Source organism: Talpa occidentalis, unplaced genomic scaffold, assembly GCF_014898055.3.
Source record: "Talpa occidentalis isolate TD23 unplaced genomic scaffold, MPIMG_talOcc4v2.1 talOcc4.17, whole genome shotgun sequence".
NCBI classification, from domain to species: domain Eukaryota; kingdom Metazoa; phylum Chordata; class Mammalia; order Eulipotyphla; family Talpidae; genus Talpa; species Talpa occidentalis.
The window spans coordinates 56491301-56513090 of record NW_023601754.1 but is presented as its reverse complement, the minus strand read 5'-3'; the positions used below and the strand labels follow the sequence as shown (position 1 = coordinate 56513090).

General features: G+C 61.3%; 2 protein-coding genes across 4 annotated transcripts in view; one reads left to right on the top strand and one right to left on the bottom strand.

Moving 5' to 3' along the window:
- The window catches only part of MACROD1 (mono-ADP ribosylhydrolase 1), a 123711-nt gene that overhangs the window by 64432 nt on the left and 37489 nt on the right, over positions 1–21790 (bottom strand). The window lies entirely within an intron of this gene.
- The window catches only part of FLRT1 (fibronectin leucine rich transmembrane protein 1), a 66423-nt gene that overhangs the window by 37435 nt on the left and 7198 nt on the right, over positions 1–21790 (top strand). Inside the window, exon 2 of one of the 2 annotated variants that reach the window (XM_037517711.2) lies at positions 14379–15291. The gene's annotated coding sequence lies outside the window, so the exon portion shown is untranslated. Of the gene's footprint in view, positions 1–13978; positions 15292–21790 lie in introns of those variants that run through there. The other variant, XM_037517710.2, reaches the window with a different exon arrangement.

Below are 21790 nucleotides of genomic sequence, written 5' to 3'. Positions count from 1 at the left end.
CAGCACAGGCCCCACCCCCAATGCTCCCACATTGTCCAGCCAGTCTGACAAACCCAAAACTGCTCTCCCAGGTCCAAAGAGGTGATGCCCTGACCCCAGTGAGGACCTAGATCACAGGGTCTTGCTGCAGGCCCCTCCTGCTGGGCAAGCCCCTGCTCACCCCGCTCACAGCCTTCCAGCCCATATCACCTTATCATGTCAGCTAATGACACAGGCCCTATTTGACAGATGATCCATTTTACAAATGAGGAAACTGAGGCTCAGTTGCTTGCACAAGACCCCCCACTGTGTCTGGGCTTCAAGCCCAGGCAGGTGGACCCCAGGGAGCGTCAGGGGTGTTCAGGCAGGAACAGAGGGCAGCTGGGCGGGATGCCCTGAGTGGCCAGGGGGCGTGCCGAGCATGGCCTCCCCCAGGGTGGGCTCAGGTGGGCTTGGTGGGGCTTTGTGGAGCAGCACTGTCCCTGGGCGCCGCGGAGGCCGGGTGGAGACAGTTCCCGCCCAAAGCCGATTCTGTCTTCTTCAATTTTGAGCTGAAGTGCAAACAAGGCTCAGTGCCTGCTGCTCCCGCCCCAAATCAAATTCAGTGCTATGATTTCTCAGTGGGCGGCGGCCCGCCTTCCGGGGAAGGCGGGAGAGGCTGGCACGGGAGCCAGGCCGGACTGTGGGGCTGGCAGGCAGGACCCGGCGGGGACGAGGCCATTTGTCTGGGGCGGCCGGCTGGGCTGGCCGGGATCTTCCACCCAAATTAAATTTTAACCCAGCTCATAAATCTTCCAAGTCCATCCCCTGCCACCCGCTGGGTCCACCACAGGCCACAGTCAGGGCCAGCTTGGGGACAGCCTTGTCCGGCAGCTCCGGATGGCAGCTGGGCGGCAGGGCCACCTGCCTTGGGGAGAAGGGACGGTCGCGCCCACACAGGCTGGAGGTCCCGCCGGCTGTGGAGTTGGGCAAAGGGCCGAGCCTGGCTGTCCCAAGCTCAGGGTGATCAGCCCAGGGCCCTGAGGCCGTGCCAGGGCCCCAAGGGTGCGGTGGGTGAGCGCTGCTGTCAGAATGGGTCAGGTTCAAATCACAGCTGTTCCTCTTTCCAGACTGGTCAGCTTAGGGCATTTTCTTAACTTCTCTGGGCCTCACTTGCTCAGCAGTGCAATGGGGGAGATCAATAGCATCCCTTGTAGGGAGGAATCTGGGAAGTGATGTGGATAAAGGCCCCCCCCGGGGGCGATTACCTCATCAGAGGTGGGCTGGCTTCCTTCCTGCCTCCCAGCCCCTCTAAGAAAGTGACAGAGACTAGGGAGAGCTGGAGCAGTGAGGCAGCCCTCAGCCGCCTTCCTCCCCCGAAGCACTGGGGGGTGCACCCCGGGGTGTGAAGGGAGATGGGTCTGGCTAGAGTCCAGACTCAGTAGTGTGAGCCCCCAGGGCTGGGCTGGGGAGAGCAGCGCTGGGCCCTTGTGTCTGCTTGTTTGCGGTTTTATGGAGGTGCAAGGCAGCTTTGGGAATTTATATAAATGTCTTGTGCCCTAGCGACACCCCCCTGGCTCCCCTTCCCGGCCCCCCAGCTCAGCACATGGAATGTTCCTGTGTGGCCCCACACCTCCCCACCCCAGCTTTCTACTCTCAAGTTCAAACTTGCTGCTCCCTCTCTGCTCTTCCTGCTGGCACCCCAAAGCTGCGGACCCTTCTCCTCGCCTGCCCCTCCTGGCTCCACATGGCTTCTCTCTGGATCCCCACGAAGCCCTGCCTGAGGGTCTCAGCACAGACATTGAGAATCAGGTTATGCTAGTTCGAGTCAAGCTTAGGCAAGAAGAGGGTTACCCACCCACAGCACAGCTGATGCTCTTGGGGGGTGACACGCCCAGTCGGCCAGGCTGTGGTCAGCAGCCCCGGCCCTAGCCACACTCTTGGTTCTGCAGCCCCGTTGCGGGGGTGCCTGTAGGACGGAGCCTGCCATCCCTTCCCCAGCACTGCAGGAGCTGCCTCAGGCCTCTTTTCCTCCAGACAGGAGGACAGAGGAAAACCAGAGAAGTCTTTTCCATGTGGACAAACCCCCTTTGCTGCCCCCGCGTCAATTCCAAGCTTCCGCCTCCCTGATCCCCACACAAGCGGTGCACATGGTCACTCCAGGCCCCTCCCCACCCTGGCCCAGCCCGACCAAGCGGCTGCCACATGACCGCCGCCCCCATGTGTGTCCGTCCCCCGCCAGAGTGCACAGCTGACATTAAACGATGCGAGGCTGTATTTCACCTGCACCCAAATGTGGACCACAGAGCATTAAAATAAATAGTGGCGCGGTTAAGAGAGGCCCGGGGTCTACAGACGTGTACCTGCATGGATGGAAGGCCGTGCTGCCACCCCTCCCCGCTCCCCACCGGGCCCCAGCCTTGTCTCTGCTCAGAACTGGGCCCTCTGCAAAGCCCCTGGGATGTAAGGAGGGGAGAAGCCTGCTGGGAGGTAGATGTGGGCAGGGCTCGTCCCAAACCTCTGGCTACACTGCCTGTGGGCAGCCCCAGACTGGCCCTCACCACCCCCAGGAGCATCAGGGCACCAGAGAGGGCCCCTGGGGTGCGCTGGACAGTGGAAGGGGCAGCTGCTCCAGCCTCACCCCCACAGGCTGGGTGTGGACGGCCCAGTGCCAGCACCGCCTTCTCTGCACGGCTGGCCGTGGTCCTCTGACCTCCTTTGTCAGGGGAGGGCAGAGGAGGGCTCCGCGCCTCATTTCTGGGGTCAGAGAGGGCAGGAGAGGTTGGATGATTGTCTGGACTGTGTCCTGCCCCAGGTCACCAGCCCAGCGTGGCCAGTCAGGCAGCCCCAGTTAGTGCTGCTTCCAACCCCGCCCCTGCCCTGGCCCTTCCTCTCGCTGTTCCCATGGACACCCGGCCCTCCCCCCACGAGTCTCCTGCTCTCACCCCGGGGCCCCGGGGACTCTGTTACTCAGAAAGTGCTTGGCAAAAATAAAGTTGAGCCACCTGGGGATTCCCCCAGGTGAGTCGGAAACCGTGGCTGCCTCCCCTGGGAGGAGCTAGGCGGCACCCAGGGGCAGTAGCCAGGAGATGGAGGGGACCTGCGTCAAGAGGTTCAGCTGCCAGGTAGAGCCAGGGCACAGGGACTTGGGCGGAGGGGTCAGGTCCAGCTGGGAGACCTGGGCAAGGCTGTTCTGGTGGCCCCGCCGGGGGAGGGGAGGCAGAGCCTGCTCTGGGAACAGCCACGGTGTGAGGCCGAGCCTGAGCAGAGCAGTGGGCCTGGCGCAGTGCAGGCTCATGACTGCCAGTTCGCCCGCCCCGAACAGGCCAACTCTACCCCACCTGCGAGAGGCAGCCGAGGCCCGAGCCCTTGGGGGGGTCATGGGGCACCCTGTCCCGGCTCAGGGGCTCCCTGACGCCTGGAAGACCCAGGAAGCCTTCTGCTTTCAACTCAGCTAATGCACCCCCATACCCCTCCCCAGCACCCGTCCCTCAGGCATGCCCTGTCTCACCCCCAGAGCTCCCAGAGCCCCCTCAGCTGCGGGCCCGGCCGCCCCCGCCCCCCATCCCGCACCAGCGGAGCTCCAGCGCGGGGCCTTCGGTTTGTCTCATTGGCCTTGAGCGGTACCTTCCTTCTCCCTGGGTTTTAGTCCCGTCAGCACCGAGCCGGAGCCAGGCGGCCCTCATCAGCTGTGGGGCCAGGCACGTCGCCTCTGGGGGAGTGGGGCCGAGCGGGCCTGACCCCGAGGAAGCTGCCGGTCCTGTGTGGTGCAGGCCGACGGAGGGGCCTCCTGACCCACGCTTAGGGGACCCCACCGCCCAGGCCAGAAGGGGAAGACGGGCTTGGAGACCAGCTCGGGCTGTGGGCAGGCGCTCAAGCTCTCCAAGCTGTTTGTTTCTCTGCAGCGAGACGGCTGGGTCTGTGGCCTCTAAAAGCTTCCTGCAACGCTTAGGACAATTCTCTCTGTCCGGTGGCAAAGAGACGGGAAAGACGATGCGTGTATCTAGGGCCCGGCGGGCTGCCATCCTAGCTCAGAACCTGCTGGAATGGCGCGGGGAGGTGAAGTCACACACAGGCGCTAGGGATGAGACACCCCATCCCGCCCCACGGAAACGCCTGCGCCCGGGCGCCGGGAGAGCCAGAGGGCACGGGGTGGGCAGGGGGCTGGGCCCCCGCCCTCGGGAAACAGATCCAGGCTGCTTTCCCGTCGGGAGAGCCTACAGTCTGCAGTTATTTATCGTCGCATTTCCTAGTGGGCAGGAAAGCCACAAATAAGTAAATTCAGGCGGCAGGGCACAATTATTGAGCCCAGTGCTTTATTCCCCATCTCGTCTCGGCCCGGGCCGGCGCTGGGTCGATAGTAATTTATGACGCAGTCCCCGAAGGCGGCAGAGGGGGAGGTGACCCAAGCACCACGCCGGCTGGGAATCGCCCTCCCGTGCCAGCTTCGCGCTCACAGGCGCTGGGATGCCGGGCGGGTCTGGCCAGCGCCCGGGCAGGAGGGTGGGCGAGGGCGGGCTCCCCAGAGGGGAGGACAGGGCAGCCGGCGGGGCCCCCATCCTGTGGCAGAGACATCCTAAGACTGAAACAGAGTGTGGGGTGACAGCGGGGCAGTGTGGGGTTATCGCAGGTGGGGCTCCAGGGGGGCAGGCCTGAGCGGGTCGGCCTGGGCTGTCAGGAACATCCGGAGGGAGGAAGTGACTGGGAGAGGCCAGGGGAAGGGGGCTGGGGTGATCTGGCCTGGGGCCTGATGCGCAGGGGCCCAAGCAGAGTTGGCAGCCACTAGCGGGGAACAGTCTCTGACCTCTGGGTCAGTCAGTGGTCTCCCCATTCTGCCTGGAGGAAACTGGGGGTGGGGAGGGAGGGGAGGAGAGAGAGAGGGAGCTTAAGGGTGCGGCAGTGGGAGGGCGAAGCCCACGCTCACAGGGCCAGTAAAGGGGTTCAGGGAGCCCCAGCAGCTCCAGGAAAGGGTTCCCTGCCCAGAGCATTTGACAGCATTTATCCGCCGCAGGAGGACCGGGCTGGGACACAGATTTCATAATCTACGTGGCTGATTTCATCATGTTTCATGTTCTGTCATGTTTCCCGCCGTTACAATTTCATCCTTGCCTCTGGGGACATTAGGATGTTAAACTGGGGTGGGGGTGACACCGCGCTGAGCTCACATCCCAGGGCCCAGGGCTGGGCCGGTGCAGGGAGAGTCCAACAAGGACAGGGAGAGGCCTGCAGGCCTGGGGGGCACAGGATAGCCAGGGAGAGGGGATTCCTAGGTAGGGGGGCCAAGGGGCCGGCCGGGGCGGGAGTTTGGCCCAGGATACTGTCTCTGGGGCTGTAGTAAGAACACCTGGCCCAGGTGTGTGTGCAGCATGCCCGGCTGGCGCAGGGCCTCCCCACGGTTCCGCCTTTAATCCTTACCCCAAGCCTATGAAGGCGACTCCCTCATCACCCCAAATTGTACACGGAGACAGAAGACATTGGCCCCAGGTAACACAGCGGCTAAAGCTGGGGAAGCACCTGCTCTTCCTGTACAGCCCACCTAAGGCGGTGCCACACCCAGAGGCCCAGGGGGTGGCTGAGCCCCCAGCAGTCAACGTCACTCATGCTGAAGCCGTGGGGCTGCCCAGCACGTGCCAGTCAGTGGGCACAAAGAAGGCTCGGCCACCTGCAGGGCGAGTCTCCCATGCTCTGTCCTTGGGTGACCATCTGGGCGCCCCAAGGCTCGACTTTCTGACCCAAGCTACAGAAACCTAATTTGCAGACAGTGGACAGAAGAGAGGTTGCCTGGCTGCCCACCCTCAATTACAGGGGCCCTCTCCTGAGGGTCTCCAAAAACAGCCCTCCTGAGCCAGGGCCTGTAGCCTGACCAGGCGAGTTGAGGAGGCCGTGGGCTCCGGCCCCCGGTTCACTGGGAGGTAGGGCGCCCCCTTCCCGGCAGCAAGGTGGTCCTGGGGTGGCTGGTGGCACCGTGCCGGGGTGGGGGACCCACACGGGGGACCAGCTGCCCAGAGATGCTCTGGAGAAAGCTTTGGGGGCTCCAGCTCCCACCCACTGCTGCCTCCCCTTTTCTTGTCTTTTCTTTCTGCCTGGTTCTTAAAAAAAATTAAACACGGATGGTTTCATCTTGGGAGAATTAGTATTCCAGGCAGGGCCGAGGATGTGATCAGAATGTCAAGGCCAGAAACACAGAGCTGGGGGGAGAGAGGAGGTGACCCTGCGGGGTTCCGTGGGGGCAGAGGCTGACCTGCAGGGCGGTGTGGAGGGGCTGCTTCCCGCCCACCGGGGCTGGGGGAGGATGGGGCTGGGCCCAACACAGACCGGGAAGGCTGGCGGCTCAGGGCAGAGGCGCCCGGCCAGGACCCAGGGCTCCCGGGCCCTGCCCAGCTCATCCGCCCTCGTTGGCTGCGTGCGTGTCTGCAGCCGTCAGGGTCCTGCCTGTCCTCACCCTGCCCGGTGCGGCCTGTGCGGCGCAGCAAAGGCTGGTCGGCGTCTCCCAGAGCGTTCAGGGAGGACACGTGGCTCCTGGAGAGAAGCAGGTCGAGCACGTTACATCGGTCGCTGTAGCTTTGCAGCGGGACTTCTCAGAGCCTTTAACACTAAAGCATGCCGGGGCAGGGGTAGGGAAGGGGCCCTTGGGCAGCCTCGGGCAGGCTCCTGCACTTCCTCACATGGAGAACTGAAGGGGTGACAAGGGCGCCGGGGGTGCCTGAGCTGATGTGTGACCAGGGCCGGCAGCCCACTTAGCCCTGGGGCAGGCGCGGTCGGGCTCGCTACTGTTGTCGCTGCTGGCGGTCCTTGCCCTGAAGAGCTCAAGACGGGTTGGGGGGACAATGAGAACCCAGATGAGAGGCGAGGCCAGGGCGGGGAACCTCAGGAGAAGAGGCTGAGCAGTAGCAAGACAACGGGCGTGCCTGGGAGGAAGCCTGGGTCACCCCCACGCTCACCATCGTCAGCCTGTCTGCCCGGCGGCTGTCCAGTCTGGCTTTGGTGCCCGGGCCACACAGCCCGGCCCGTCTCTGGTGTCTCCCTGTGTTCCAGTACCTCCGTAACTGAATCCCTCCCAGGACACCCTTCCTGGCCCCTCTTGTTCTCGGGCCTCCAGAGCAGGAACAGGCTCTTCCTGCTTCCAAAAAACCAGGACAGGCCAGCTCCCTTCCCCGGCTTGGTCACTGCCTCCGCTTCCCGCCCCGCCCTCCTGCTGTGCCGTGTGGTCATGTGCCTTGGGGCCCAGCCTGCACAGTGCCTGCAGCAGCAGGGCCGAGGCGGGCGGGCGGGCGAAAGCCTTCAGTGTGCCGTCTGCCCCTCTAACGTACCAGGCGCTGGCCCCTCCACCTCTGGCACAGCGGGCCACCTTGCTCTGCAGACAGAGAAGGCCAGGCTGATGGAGAGGGGGTGCTGGAGGAGCCGCAGAGGCCACTCTAAAGCAGATGGGGGATGGGGAGAATCAAGGGAGGCTTCCTGGAGGAGGGCACACTTGCCAGCCGGAACGGAATGGCAGGCTCTGCCATGAACTCTCAAGTCCCCCAACCCGCCGCATCTGACCGCAGGGCAACTGGCCAAGCCTCTGGTGGCTTACATCGTGGGCCAACTCCGGAAGATGACCTGGCAGGTGCCAGGGAAGGATCACTTAGCAGTAAGGAAAGTGGGCCCTGGAGGCTGACCGCAGAGGCCGCAGGCCTGGCGCACCGGAACTCCAGCTCCCTGACCACTCAGCAGCCCCCACCCCCACCAGGACCATGGCTGCCTTGTGGCCTCTGGGCCTACAGGGGCTGAGGCCCCAGCACTTCCCCGAGATCACACCTGGGCCTGTGTTTTGGTGGCCCTGGGTCAGGAATGCTCCTGGGCCTGCAGCTGCCAGGCTGGTATGGACCCAGGCGGCTCAGGTAGTGAAGGCGCCTGGTCAGCCTCAGCTTCAAAGAGCCTCGTTAACAAAAGTGAGCCTCTGAGCCTCGAAGCCTCTTTTCTCCCCCCTCTCTCCTCAAGGCAGGCTTCGAAATGAAAAGGAAAATGTACAATGAGCAGCAGTGAGGAGCCCTGGGAGAATGTCAGCAGCACCACACCACACAACACCCAGCGAAGGCACGTCAGCCCCCTCGCGGGGCCGAGGCCTCCTGGCTTTGTTTATTTAAACTCCTCTCCTTTTTCCCTGCTCCCCTTCCCCCCCCCCCCCGATTCAGCTGGTCTCTCAGGCAGGGCTTTAAGTCCTTTTGAAGTGTTACAACCATCTTCTCCGCTTTCAATTAACAACAAGAAAAGGAAGCTAATAGCTTCCTGAGCCACTCGCTGTAAATATTCAGAGTCTGGCCAGCCGGCCCAAGCATGCAGCCTCCCATACGCCGGCCCCAGCGCGTTGACGGGAAGAGGGAGGGGGTGGGGGCGAAAATCCCCTGGCACGGGCTTCTGCTGGTGCAGGGAAACCGGAGAGCCGGGGCGGGGGGCGGGGGTGGGGGGCAGGGTGGGTGGGTGGGGTGGTGGAGGGCTCCTGTCCCTCTGTCCCTCGGGCCGAACCGGCACAGCTGGCGGGAGGGAAGCTCCGCCAGCACTGTGTGGGGCTAGTGGGGAGGACTGACTTTTGGACACCTGCCTGGGTTCCTAAAGGAAACTGAGTCTGGGAGAGGCTGAGGGAAAGGCGCGGTACGCAAAAGGAGTGGACACTCCTTGAGTTCTGAAAGCTTCTTGACCGTCTCCCCGGAGGACCGCCAGCCTTGACCTCTGAGGGGCCCTGGACCTACCATGCACACCAGCTGCCCCAGAGCTACAGCACGTAGCCTACGTAGAAACTATTTTGTAGCCAGTGTGGCCAGGAGGGGCCCCACCTGCCGTGGCTGGGGGCTCCCTGGTGAGGCATCCTGGGAGAGCTTGGCCTTCACCAAACTCGTCTTCCCTGGGCTCCCCCTGGGCTGGACACAGGCTCTGTGAGCAAGACCCATGACAGCAAGCCAGGCAAGGCAGAGGGGTGGCAGGGAGGGAATAAAGAGCTATGCCTGCGCTCCTGGCCCCTGGGCTGGCCCCTGTGGGGCTGTGAGGGCCTGCCCCTCCTCCCCTGCTAAGGGGCAGGCCCCTGGGACCTCCCCTTCCCCAGGCTGAGGGCAGGGGTGGGTTGTAAGCCCAGCTGAGCCCCGGCAGTCCTGAAAGGCCCCAGGCCTTGGCTGCGCTCCCCTGGGAAAGCCCTGTCACCCTTGTTGGAGATTTCAAAGGCACGAGAGTGCTGGGGTGCTCCTTCTGTCTGGCTGACCGCTGCCCCGGATGACAGTGCTCGCTCAGCGGCCTACCCAGGCCCCAGTTACTCAACGGCCTGGGGGAGGGCTGAACCCTAGACAGTGCGGGGTGGGGGGGTGCTGTGGGCCCCCTGGGGCAGGTGAGCAGCAGGGGCGAGTGGTCCAGGCTGATGTGGTCCTGCCCGGTGTCGGGCTCAGGGAATGAACTCAGGCCACTCGGCCATACCTGCCCTTCCTCCTAGGGCCTGGCTCCAGCCCACACACAGGAGGGGAGCAGAAGCCCCATGAAATCCTAGAGCGGGCCATGGGCCCTGGGGCTGTGGCACACCCAGCTGCAATCTGGGGTGGGTGCTGACAAGGCCCAGCAGCAGCTCCTCCATCCATCCATCCACGGACCCGGCTCATATACTCGCTTGCACACCCATCCCTGAAAGTCTGGGCTGTGTCAGGAAGTGGTTTAATTAGCAGAGTGGCGGCTCGGAGGGTTCACAGGGAGTGTGCCGCTCTCACGCCTCCACCCCTTCTCACCAAGAGTGGTGCCACGCAGCGGTGCCAAGCTTGGGGGCAGAGTGAGTGGGAAGCGGGGGCCTGTCTCCTGCAGAGGAAGGAGCTGGGCCTGCACACGCCCCTCCAGGGGCCTCCTGCTGCCCCCCTGCCCCAGGCACCTAGACACCCCCCAGGCTGGCAGCCCACACAGGCTGCCTTCCCGGTGCTGCTCCCAGGTGTTGAGGGGGCACTCCCACCCTCCAGGAGGGTTTGGGGTGGAACCCAGGCCCAGGGGACTCAGCACCCAGCCTGTCTCAGGGAAGCCTCCAGGCTGGTGGCCGGGCCCCTCAGCCCCACTGCCGCCCACTCCCTGCTGCTAAGGACACTAGGTCTCCACTGGTCCCTCCAACTCTTCACCCGTAACCACAGTGAGCTTGGTCTGCTCATGTTCTTCCCTGCCGGGGTGCCATCGCTGGCCCCTACGCCCCTTGTGTGAAGCCCCTCTGCAGAGCATTCCACCGCCCTGCACCCCCACCAGAAACCCATGTCCCTCTCCAGCTCAGGCTACTGTCCTCTACTCACTCAGAGCTCTTGAAATGCCCTTCCTGCGCCACCTCACCCTGCTGACCCTGCAGGCAGTCCACCCCCCAATAGAAAAGTCCCCCTCCAGCCCACAGCCCTCTGCCATCAGGTAAGGGGGCTGTGCTGACCATGTGGGCCCCCGGGAGAGAAGGGACCCCCACATTGCAGGGGGGTTGGGCGGGACGGCCCTGAGGACAGCGCCTAGGTGGGGAGGGACTCAGCAGGCCCAGCTCAATCTCCAGGCCGAGTCACAAAGGGCCTTTCATGTATAAAGGTCAGATACAAGCTGACCTCAGCCTGGAAGTCCAGAATGAGCGAAAACCTCACACTAGCTCTGAACTGCTGACCAGAATCTGAACTCCGCCCTCTGAGCCACAGGGCAGCTCCAGCCAGCGGGGGGCCCCGCTTGCTTGTTGCTCCTTGAAAACGCCACTCGGCTAAGTCCCCAGCTCCAAGCCCACCTGCGCGTCCAGCAGCCCATCCCAGGCATCTGATTAATGACACCCACATAAAAATCCATACCTAAGAGCCAGAGGTTGAAATGAAGCAGGAGGGCTAATTGCTAATAGAGGAATTAATATCGTGGCACTTCGAGCCTCGAGGCAGCTGGCAACTGTTAGGCGAGGAGCGTTCCACTTGGAGTGGACGCCTGGAGGCCGGAGGTGGGGCAGTGGCGCTGGAGGGTGGACGGGCGCTGGCAGCCGGGGACCACACTGGCCACACCTGCCCACTCTAGCCAGCCACTGAGCTCACGTGTAACTGTCTCGACGTGGGCGTCTGCGGGACCCCAGGACCCCAGCACAGTGACACCTTCCCTAGGAAGCCTCCTGTGACCCATCCCTGCCCCATCAGGCTGGGCAGGGGGCCGTTTTGCTCCCAGAATGTGTGCCTCAATGATGGCTCACTCGGGCCATCTGCAAAGCAGTGGCCTCGCCAGGACTGAGAGTTCCTGGGGGCAGGGGCTCCTCTTTGGATTCCAGTGTCTTGCGGGGTGCCAGGGGCATTACTGGGCTTGGTACATGCTTGCCGGCTCTCTGTATGGAGGATGGATGGATGGATGGATGGATGGATGGACAACAGGAAGGTGGACAGGGAGATGAACGGACGGATGGAGATGGAGGGTGGGAGGAGCGGGAGGAGGAGGGAAGGAGGGGCGGGTGGGAGGGTGCCTGGGTGGACAGGCGGGGGCTGGGAGGGCTGGGATGGAGGCATGGGTGGAAGGATGAACTGAGGGATGGCGCGCTGGGCAGATGGGGATGGAGAAATGGCTGGCGGGGTGACCGCACGAGAGGCCTCAGGTGGAGCCCCAGGTCCCTTGGCGGGGTGGGCTCAGGGCCGCCTTGCATGTGTTTGCCGGCCTGTCTGTGTTGCGCCGGGACTTGGCATTCTGCAGGAGAAAGGAGCCGCCATGAGTCCCAGACCACGGCTGGCAGCTGCAGGTGTGCAGCCTTGGACAAGGGGCACAACACCTGCGCCCTGGAGATGGGCCTCCTGCCCTGCCAGCTGAGCTGTCCGGAGCTCAGAGGAGACAGCAAAACAGAATGACCAGAGAAGGACAAGGAGCATTGTCCCCTGGTAGTGGCACATGTGTGTGGGCAGGTCAGCCATAGTCAGAGAGGGTGGAGTTGTGGGGTGTGCACTGGGCTTTCTCCCCGCCCTCGCTGACATTTCCTTAAGTACAGTTATGACGTTACTTGTAACAAAAAGGAAAATTGTGTAACCATCTCAAGTACTGACAGAGGGAAGCTTTTGTTCCTTTGACCCCAAAATTGGTTCTTTGGTGCCCGGGCACAGAGGCCAGGCCTGGAGTCTTGGGGAACAGGGGAGGGCTGGGACGGAAGGGGGTGAGCAGAGGCTGCCTGTCGGGGAGCGCCCAGAGCCGGCCAAAGAGGAGCCTCTGTTTCTGAACCCTGGGGACCCTAAGGTTCATTCTGTCCTTGGTCAACTTGCGTGACCACACAGGAGTCCACACGCCACCACTGACGGGGTGGGCTTACTGGACGCAGAACAGGGCTCATTTGCCTATTGATTCCTGGGTCTCGTTTGGTTCAGTGAATGCAGGCGGCTACTAACAATCCTCATCACACCCACAGTGGAGGGAGCCCACACCTCCAAGCACTGCCAGCCGGGCTGACCCTGAATATAAATACACTCCCTAGATGCCCGAGAGGCTCCCCCTCACCCACAGCAGAAACAGCGGAGGGACCCAGTATCCTCAGTGGGGTCTGGGGCATGCTGTTCCTAAGAGGCTTTGCAGGACCACAGGGGAGGTGGGGGGAGTAGGGGAAGTGGGGGGAATAGGGAGGCAGACCCAGGATGTACTAAGCTGGACAGGCTCACCAAGAGCCCTGGTCTTCTAAATGAGGAAGCCCAGTGGGGGGAATTCATGGGGTGCATTTATTAGGCACCCACTGTGTGCAAGGCATGGAGCCAGGGGCTGGGAGCTCAGCCCCAGACAAATAGATGTCCCCTTCCCTGCACCAAGGGGACAATTCGGGCAGGCCACCATCGTGGCCTCTGTGATCGCTCAGAGGGGCGAGTGGTTGCAGGTGAGGGGTGACGTGGGTGGAGCCTTGCAGGTGGGGAACAGGCAACAGGTGGGAAGGCAGCAGGAGACAGCTCCAGCCATTAGGGGGCCTGGTGGGGGTTTTGATCCAGGGGGCGTGGGAAGGGCCCCGCCCCACGGGACGGAGCCACCTTCCTGGATCCAGGATTTTGAAAGCTGAGCTCGGTGGTGTCTGTGTGCTGGGGATCAGCCACGGCTGGCTGGAGCCTCCGGCTCCGAGGACACATCCCCTCTAATATGGAGGCCCAATAGCCTCTGCCCCACCTCCCGCTGCATAAAACAATTTCCTCGCCCTGGCCTGGGAGGCAGATGACCTCATTGGATGCTTTCCATCTCTCGCTTTCATACAGAAATTACAATTTATAATTGGATGAAATCACGCAGTGTAATAGCAACGCGAGTCTGCACTGGAGCCGGGTGCTCGATGCTCGCTCGATGCTTATGCAGAGACTGTCCTCCTCTTCCCTTCTGTCCAACCCCCTTCCTGCCCCTTGGGGAATGGGAGGCTGCACCCCACCTGCCTGCTCACACCTTGAGTATGTACCAGGCCCTGGATTGACGTCTCACGGGACTTGCTGGCTCTTAAGCCTCCTTCCTTCTGGGAAGCGGGTCCCCAGCATATCCCCTTCACCCTGTTCACCCCATGTCCACCCCATCTACCTCCCCCTGGCCAGGACCTGCCCCTCAGCCTACATGCTCTCCCTAATAGACTGGACATCCAGTGGGGGGGGGCAAGCCCCCATCTGGGCACTAGGCATATTAACCCCCCCAAATAGCTTCGTTTTTATTCATAACAGCCCCAGACAAGCATTCCCAAATCATCCACCTTCAGCCCTACAAAGGAAAGTGCCCAGATGCAGCTGAGCCCATCTAGATCTGATTTCAAACCAGAGCTAACACTCAGATGTGTAATAAAAGCCCTTTTCCAAAGAGGGGCCCCTGCAGGGGAGAAACGACATCGGGGCACGTGGGCCTCAGACACGCCGTGCTAATGAGAGTCGAACGCAGAGGGCTGGGTTCCGTTTGGGATCCCCAGGTCTGTGGATGGGGAGGCGGCCACAGGAGGTGGCTGGAGGTCCGGAGCCCTGACCCTGGCCTGGGCAGTGGGGCAGGGGAGGAGGGAGGCCAGGGGCACAGAGACCCGGCTTCCTGGCCCCCTGGAGCTCCTGCTTCTGCGGTGGGAAGGCAGTGCCTGCTCTGGAAGCCAAGGCCACAGTGGCCCAGTTGGATCGTTTGAACATTTAGCAAGAGGAGCAGGTGCTGGGGGAAGAGCAGCCAGCTCCGGCCGGAGGGCGCTGCCCTGCACTGCCAGCTCTCCCCACTGTCTCTCCTCCCAACCCCTCCACCCCCAGGAAGAGGGCCGCCGGGAGTCGGGGGAGGCTGCCGGCAGGGCCAGCTGTTTGCTATCTGGATTTTCAAGAGAAGGGAGATGGCGGAGAATAATCCCAGTGCCCTCCCAGTTCAAGGGAAAGTGGCATTCTGGAAACGGGTTCTGGAGGGAGGCAAGGAGGGGGCTGAGCCCAGGCTCCTAATTTCCCTGGGTTTCATCACTTGTATTGTTTTTTTGGCAGGTGAGGAGGCAGGAAGTGGGAGAAGGAGGATTCCTCTCTGGACAGACAAGACGGGGGGAAGGCAGGAATAACCCATCCCCCAGCCTCCCCAGCACGAAAACCTCCAGAAGCAGGCGCAGCCAAGCAGGACCGAGCACCCCTGAGCATCTTCCCACTGGGGGGCATGTGGGGCCTGACAGCCCAGCAGAGCATGTCAGCAGCCCCAGCCCCGCGGTGAGCATCCGAACCCCTCCACAGGGTAGTGGACCCGGCCTCCCCCCGCCCCCGGAGACACAGCCTGAGTGGCAGGAACACCGATTCTTTGGAGAGCGGTTCCCTCTCCGCTGTCACGCAAGACCGCTCTCTGCACCAGCCCATTCTGCCGAGTGACTTAAAGGGATTAAAAAAAAAAACAACTCGATAAAGAAAAGGGGTAAAAGCCACGCAGAAGCCTCAGAGGAGGCGGGCCGACAGACAAAGAGTGAAAGTTGAGAGCGAGCAGCGAGTGGCCACAGAGGCCCCCTCCCTGGATGGGCACCAGACCATAGGGCATGCCCGGGGAGCAGGGGCCCAGCACACCCCCAGTCTACGTGAGGAAATCCCAGGGCCACGGGGGGCGCCCCTACAGGTCCCTTGAGCACAGCCCTCACTTTGTGAAGAGAGGCCAGCAGTGCCTGTGGCTCAGGGCACCAGGGATGCTGCTCCGGACCCACAGACGCATCTGAACTCGAGGAGCCCAGCAGAGAGAAGCACAGGCCCACCTCCCTGTGCCCCAGGGGTGCCCCCATCGCCTCCAACACCCCAGGTTTGCACCCTGAGTGCCACGGCTGTGGACGGAAATGTGAGTGTGGCCCAGGCCCCGTGTCCGGAGGCGCAGCATCCAGAGTGGAGACCCCAGCCGGACCCAGCAGGCTCCAGGGCTGCAGCGAAGGAGGTAAGGATGATTGGGACAGTTCTGGGGTGGCCCTGAGGGCCCAGGGGTTCCTCCCGCAGAGAGGTCTACCCCGAGGCGTGGGCCCAGGGAATCAAGCAGTGGCCCTTTCTGGAGTGAAAGGATCACCCACCCCTGCTGTGGCTGCACAAGTGAGACCCTCCTGTTCTGCCCGTAGCGGGCAGCAGGGAGCCTTAGGGAGGGGGACCTTGGGGCACCTGTGCCACAGGCCAGGGCACCTGCTGCCTCCTTCTGGAGGAAGCCCAGGGGTCCCCTCCATCCAGACAGCCTCTGTCCTGGCCGGGGTGGGGGGGGGGCCCAGGTCGGGCTTGCCACCCAGGGCTCTGCTCCCGCGGGCTCCGGAGCCCACGCGCCGGCTTCCCGCTCTGCCCGGGTGTGGGAAGGCGGCCCCGAGGCGCCCCCAGGTCACGAAGCAGCCCCGGGTCGCACGGGGGAGGGGCGGGGGCGGGCGGGGCGGGGCCGCAGCCTCGGGGGCGGGATTGCTTCTCCCCAAACTCGAATCCCAGGCAACCCCGAGCGCGGCGCCCAGGGCAGGGCAGGGCAGCCCCAATTCATTACCGAGATGGAAAATGACTCTCGGGCGCGCTCTTCCCCGGGAGAGGGGCTGATGGATGGCCGCGCCGGGGCCGGGACATCCGTCAGCGCGCGGCGCGCACGCCGTCTGCGGGGCATTAATAGTCGTGTTATTAGCCACCGGCGTGAAAGATGCCCTGCGGATCGGCTATTTGCTGTTATTTATTACAAAGGCGCGCCAGCCCGAGCCCGAGCCCGCCCGACGCAGCGGGGCGCCCGCGCTCCCGCCGCCTCACCTGGCGCGCCCTTGGGCGCACGGGACGCCCTTGGGCGCACGGGACGCGGCTCGCAGGGCCGTGCCCCGCTGGAAAGGAGTCTGTGCAGCTGGCGCTGAGCTACTTCTATTAAGTAGCTATTAACCCTCCATCAGGCTAGAGGCATTCCAGACCCGCTTGGAGGGGGAAGCCCTGCGAGAGGTGGGGCACTTGTCTGCCGTCTTCCACCCCAGGCCCGCCCCCTGGAAAGGGCAGGAGACCTCCGGCCTAGAACTTCCCCATTCAGGGCCTCCTGTTTTCCTCCTCTGTAAAAAGGTCCTATACCTCCCAATTCCGGGGTCCGGAGGGCTAGGGTTCCGGCTTATGTGTGTCTGGCCTGGACAGGGTGGCATGGAGAGGGCCAGCCTCTGACGCCTGGAAAACCGGTGGTTGAGCAGTGCCTGGCCAGCCACCCCTTATCAAAGGGGACCAGTGGGGACAGCCAGGAATCTCCCTGGAGTTTGCTTCATCCAGGCTGGGGTGACTGGGCAGCCGAGGGGGGCAGGTGAGACACCTGGGAAGGGAGGAGCACTGGACAGTGAGTCCAAGGCCTGGGTCTGCATCACTACCTCTCCAGTGGGGCTGGAGGAAGATGCTGGCCCCCCTCGCTCCTCCCATTACCTACTCCTCAGATTCTGGGGCTTCCCTTTTGGCATCTCCATTCATTCATTCATTCATTCACGCATTCATTCAGACGTTTATGAGCATCTCCTGGCTCATCCAGGTCAGTGAGTGAGCCCTGGACTTTCAGATGTATCCCGACTTATAGGATGGACATTCTAGTGGGAGGGGTTGGACAGTCAATCATGATAAATAAGTAGGGGGGCCCTCTCCAGGAGCAGGGCCTCCATGTGGCTTTATGATCAGTAAGACCACCGCACCTGGTTTTCGCTGGTCCCCGTTCCTCTCTCGGCTCCTCACCATGGATCCCACTGGCTGCAGAGAAGTCCAGCAGCACAGACCCCGGGGTGCCACCCTGTTCTGGGGGCTGCTGTCATCCCTGCAGGGGAGGCCTTCTGTTCCTCCCTAACTCCCCCAGCCCCCTTCTCTACTGTCTGCAACTTCCCTGGTCTTTCCTTTTCCTTCCTGAAAGGAATTCATCTCAGTCTAAACATACAGAGACAGAACTATCAAGAGCAGGAACATCTTATTAAATAAGGTGGAGAGAGAAAGAAACAAAATTACACGTGTCTCCTTTCATCCCCCACCCCCTCCTGGCCTGGAATAGTTTAATATCGAACCATGTTATCAATATAATTAACCTCCTCAGACACAATTTTAAAGTCTTGTTTTTTAAAGTGATTTGCATTCTCTGAAGTTCGGGGCATCCCGCCACCTGACGTGGCCCACGCAGAGAGGTGAACTCCAGGTACATCTCCAGCGGATTTGCATACCTGTCTGCAATCACCGCCAGTGATAACAGCTAATGCATAATGCATGCAGCATGAAATTAGAAAAATAATTAACTTTAGGTTTTAAAAGAAGGGGCACCCCCGCCCTGACGCATTACAAGTTCTCAATGGCAGCCACAGACAGATCAGGGGCAACCTCGTACAAGGCAGGGCTGGAAAGGCCTTGAGGGTGGTGGGTCCAGCTCCCTGCCAGAAGGAGGTGCCTCTGGGGGGCCTAGCCCCCAGGGCCGGGGCAGGAACAGCCCTCAGCATGTGCCTGAACTGGAGTTGGGAAAACCCTGCTCACCCAAAAGTCCCAAGTTCTCCTTCCTGACCTCCCAGTGCACAGCTCCTGGGTCTGGAAGAGCTGCCTGCTGCCAGGAGCAGCTAGAGTGACCCAGAGTGACCACGTTTCATCCTTCAGAGAACCCGGGAGTGCATTGCTCATGGCCTGAGACCCAGGGGTGCCCTCAGGAGGTGGGGCAGCTGCCCCAGGTCCCCCTTCAGGGGGGATCTCTAGTCTCTGCCACTTCACTGTTCCCCTCCCCCTCACTGAACACAAGGATCTGCTGTCAATCACAGGGCTGGCAGGTCATAACTCATACCATGCTGGTGTCTGCGGGACCCATGCGACAAGCAACCCCATAAAAGACGGGCGATTTACCAGGTTTGATTTGACGGCCACATAAACCATCCAACGCACCACAGGGAATGAAAAGGCCCCTGGCACCCTGGCAATTACAGGGGTCCCCCTGGGAGGCGAGCTCACGTCCTCCCTACCCGCAGGCCCTGCCCTGCTTCACTGGAGCCAGAGGGCTCAGTGTGGGGTGGCCTTGGGGAAAGGGGGAGGCCGGGGGACTCAGCCAAGATGGATGAGGCCCACAGACAGGGGAATGGAAAGGCCTTGGGTGCCTGCCTCCCCAGTGCTTCTTAATTATCCACCAGGCATCTCTGGGAGGCGCAGTTTACACTCTAATGACGCCAGGGCCTCTGGAGGGCAAGGACTATAGCCGTGAGCTGATGTCCACGCCAGAAGACGTGGTGGTGGCTGCCCTTGGTGTTGGTGTTAACGAGCCTGCCCCGGCTCAGGGCATGGCCCGGCATGGCCGTGTCCGGAGACCCTTGCACCCCAGTGCTGGGTGACTCAGCAGCTGACAGACCAGGGAAGGGGTGTGTCCTCTGGCCAGATGCTGGGGACTCAGAACAGAGTCCCTCACAGGTCAGATGTGACCCCAAGGCTAAGGAGGGTGGCCTTTGAGCAGTCTTTCCTGCCCCACACCTGCCCAGCCTGCCTCTCTGCCCATGGCAGCCTCTGACAGGATCACCAGGCCCCACCACTTCCTCAGCTCTGGCTTCAGAGGAGGGGACAGGTGTGCAGACGGAGGGTCGGAGGCCTCGTGTGTCTGTGAGAGGTGGGCGCAGGTACGACGTGCACTTGGAGAGAGAGTCACCCCGGTACCTGTCTCTCCTGTGCTCTCAAGGCGGCATGTCCAGCTGGGTGGCCCACTAGTGGGGTCCAGTGCCCCTCCCAGCCCCTGGGATGAGGAGCAAGTCCGAGGTAGGCTAAGGAGTCTGGAGGGGACGTGCCTGGAGGAGGGCAGCCAGGGCGAGGGGAAACCCAGACGACAGCCAGGGCCACCCAGAGCCGGGCGCTCAGCGTGCGGGAAGCAAACACCAACTCCAAGTCCAAGGGTGGGGGTGAGAGTAGGTCACAGCCCCTGACTAACAGCCATGAGCTTGGGGGAACAGTGAGGAATAATCTGGAGAGCATCTTGGCCCCTCAGGCGGCGGTGCTAACTTCAGCCCCCTTTCTCTGGCTCCCCTTGGGGCTGGGAGACACAGACTCGCGTGCTCATCCCCCTGCCCTTGCTTGCCCTCTACCTGGCTTGGACCCACCTCCAGGACCGAGAAAACTTTATGCTCTAACGGGCCCTGAGCTGGGGTGTTGGGTAACCATGGGCATGGCCACAGGGCTGCCTTGGCAAAGGTCCCTGAAAGTTCAGCGGGCACCAGCACGCAGGGTGGTGGCCCTGGGGGCGGTTCCGCTCACTTGGCCCTGCAGCCCGCTCCCTCTGTCTCTGAAGGAAGCCACACAGCCCCCGCCCCTGCCCCTGAGCACCAGAAATCCAGTAGGAACGTTAGACAGCAGTCACCAGACAGCTTGACCGAAAGCCCACAGGTGTGGCACCGGGACACTAGACGTGGCACCCGCAGCCCAGCGGTCAAATTCCAGCCCGAGACCCAGAGGCCAGGCCCCTCCTCTCCCCTGCACAAGTCGTCTTGACTAAGTTAATGACATCTCTAAGCTTCGCTTTTCTCATCTGCTAAATGGTAATGAGAAGCTCCAACCTGGTGTTTGGGGGCAGGGTTAAGTGACTTATGTATTCATAAAGCTCTAGGAGAAAACTTTGTTGTAGTGTGAGCTCTACCATCCCACCAGAATAGAATCCCAAGTGGCTAGAACATGGGCTGGCACGTGATAGGTGCTCAATAGAGTTCTGTTGGATGGGTGGGGGGGGAGGGGTGGCTGGGGGAGTGGATGGAAGCGTGACTGGTTAGACGGTGGAGCAGAGGGAAGCTCTATCTGGCATCAGAAGGCCTAGCAGAGGAGACATCTGCGATGGGCCCTGAGGCTGGAGAGCAGTTTGCTGGCTGGGGAGGAGCACTGCAGGGACAGCGGGCCAGACAGGGGAGAAGGCTTGCCACGGTTAAGAAATGGACACTGGGCCCCGGGGCACGGGAGAGGGTCCCACACAGACTCATTTGGGGCAGTCTCTGCTCTGCACACTGGGCTGCCCTCCAGGCTGGGGCCCAGCCCGACTCCAAGAGGCCGTCATGTCCACCAGCGAGAAGCCTTAATGAACGCGTCTTACCCGGCAGACCCCTGCCAGCGGCAGGAAGGCACCTCCCACCGAGGCTGAGAGATAGTTTCTTCTTAATTTACTTTTTTTACCACAGTGAACAGTAAAGTAATATGGGGAAAATCTAGGCTGCAATTTTTCCATTTGTGAAAACGGAAATTACACCTTGTATGCAGTTCTCACAGAGCACAGACCCCCCCTTCTGTTTGTCTCAATACAAGAAATGCATATAGGTTCACAGACACACACACAAACACACACACACGCATGCACACACACTCACGTGTGCACAAGCACACACACGTATGTATTTCTAAATAGCTGAAAGCCTCGCCACCCGGGAAGGGGGTGAGGTGTGGCATAATTTCCCATCAACACGGAGCACGGTGAGGGAGGGCGTCTCCCCGGAGAGAGATTTTTGCAAATACACAAGGAAGCTGTTCTGTCGACACCTTCTTTCATCTCTAAAATGCATGAGTGACAAACAGGACGCGCTCTGACACCAGGCGTGAGGCCCTGCTCTCCGCTGCACGGCAGTGAGGATGCAGGCGGCCTCTCCTTTGCAGGTTCTGGCAACGCGCCCCCCTTCTGAGCTCGCAGGCCCCTCGAAACCAGCTTTCCCTCCCAGCCCTGGGTCAGAGCCAGACAGGCATGCAGGGCCCCTCGCTAGTGAGAAAGGGTGGCTCTGAATCCATCAAGCATGCCCTGAGTCCCTCCATCTGTGTGGACCAGCCACTTTTTTTTTTTAAATAAATTTTATTTTTATATTCCCCATACAATTGCAATCCCCTTATTTTGACCCCAATCCCTCCCCTCCCCGCCCTCCACCCCTCATAGAGTGTCTCTGGTTCATAGTTTTTTGTTGATTTTGATTTTCACTTTCTTATAGTTATTCATTCTCCTGGTCCCTTATTTAGGTTTTCTAGATTCCTGCTATGAGTGAGACCATCCGGTATTTTTCTTTTTCTTTCTGGCTTATTTCGCTGAGCATGATCCCTTCCAGCGCCATCCATGTTGCTGCAAATTGCATGTGTTTATCTTTTTTGATTGCTGAGTAATATTCCATGGTGTATATGTACCACATCTTCTTGCTCCAGTCATCTATTTTTGGGCATTTGGGTTGATTCCAAAGCTTAGCTATTGTAAACAGTGCTGCTATAAACATAGGGGTGCAGGTGCTCTTTGGAATTGATGTTTCTGTGTCCTTTGGGTAAATACCTGGGAGTGGAATTGCTGGATCCTATGGAAGCTCTATGTTTAGTAGGTCCAGAAATCTCCACACAGCTCTCCATAGTGGTTGGACCAGTTTGCACTCCCACCAACAGTGCAGAAGAGTTCCTTTTTCTCCACACCCTCGCCAACATTTGTTGTTGTTAGTTTTTTTAATATGTGCCATTCTCAC